Here is a 1485-nt window from a genome sequence, read left to right as displayed (position 1 = left end):
TTTATATGAGAACCAATTTGGTCAACTAGCATATGTTAAGGACTACATTTGTATAGATTGATACATTAGGGATCAATTTGTTTGCAATTGAATACTTTGGGAACTACAAATTTTAATGCTCATATATGACTTTAAGAATGAACAACCAAATGAGAATTATATATTAACAGTCCAAATGCTACAAAGGCTTCATGCTGCCTCCCCGCTGACCGGCGACTCCAACGTTCTCCACATTATCCAAGACGTATTTTGAGAATTCATACTTAAAAACCTACCCCAAAAACAAGGGAAAAAAGAAAACAAAGAAAAGAAGAAAGAATGTCCCGTGCAATTCATTTCATTGCCAAAAATGTTCCAGGGCATGGGCCTTCTGAAGGCGCTGGTCTCCCTTATCGTGGTTCCAACAAAAACTCCGCCAAGATCAAGCATTTGCGGTGCACTGTCAGGAATACCTCTCCTGTATGTTGTGCAAGTTCTGGAGATCATAGGAGGGATCCTGATTTCTCAAGGCAAAAGAAGCATGGATTTTCCCGAAACAGGAACAGGCAAAATGAAGACCGAGAGGGTTGTGACAGCCTTGAAGAATCTGAGATGTTTTCTTCCAAGAATGGGCCTCTGCTTACTACCTCTGGCATCCCCAGATTCCAGGCCACTGCAATTCCTGGTCCTAGGGAAAAGGAAATAGTTGAATTATTCAGGAAGATTGAGGACTCACAGAGCTAAAAGGCAAAGAGAGTGAGACTGTCGATTCTCTCCTTAAGCTTTTAAGGAAACACTCAGTTCAACAAGGAAAAAGAAGCAGTGACAATGACAGCGGGGGAGACTTCATTTTGGACAAGCCTGAGCAGAATAGCTCTTTCTCTGAAGAGAAAAATACAGTAATATATGACTCAAACCACAGCGTGAAGCACGAGAAGCGAGAAGTGATGCTCCAGTTATGTCTCGACCAAGGTCAAACTTCCAGCGTAGATCACCAGTTCATCTAGTGAAAACTGAGCCTGTATTTTCTGATGAAGATGCTATGAGTTCTGTCCCACGGGACAACTCTGTTCAGGAAGGGAAGAAGAAAAGTTTGGAGCCTGAATTTGGGGTTGGACTTGACACTGAATCTGATACTGAAGCCACTTTCTCAGATGGTGACGAATTCGACGAGATGTCTGAGGATGAAATTTCAGGAATTTATGACGATGATAATGAGAATGTACAAGAACTGGATGCCGATGAATACTAACAGAACTGAGAGCACTGGCAAAATCTCGTGGTTTGAGGGGATTCTCGAAGTTGAAGAAACATGAGCTTATTGAGTTGCTGAGCGGAGGCTGAATTTGATTGCTTTTCGTGCTTGAAGATTTCCTTTTTACATGGATTGACGTCATAATCTCTATATGGATCCTAGAATTCTTTTTTTTTTTTTTGGGTGAGGGTTCTGATACACAAAACATGATTTTGTTTTTCCAGAGAATTGGGTGTTAAGCCAATTATTTG

General features: G+C 41.1%; 1 pseudogene; it reads left to right on the top strand.

The window, feature by feature from the left end:
• The first annotated feature begins 318 nt into the window (after positions 1-318).
• On the top strand, positions 319-1231 carry LOC113688452 (rho-N domain-containing protein 1, chloroplastic-like; annotated as a pseudogene).
• Positions 1232-1485: the final 254 nt, after the last annotated feature.

This window comes from Coffea arabica, chromosome 5e (assembly GCF_036785885.1).
Source record: "Coffea arabica cultivar ET-39 chromosome 5e, Coffea Arabica ET-39 HiFi, whole genome shotgun sequence".
Classification (NCBI taxonomy): domain Eukaryota; kingdom Viridiplantae; phylum Streptophyta; class Magnoliopsida; order Gentianales; family Rubiaceae; genus Coffea; species Coffea arabica.
Note: the sequence above shows the minus strand (reverse complement) of the source record. Positions and strands in the feature narration are given on the sequence as shown.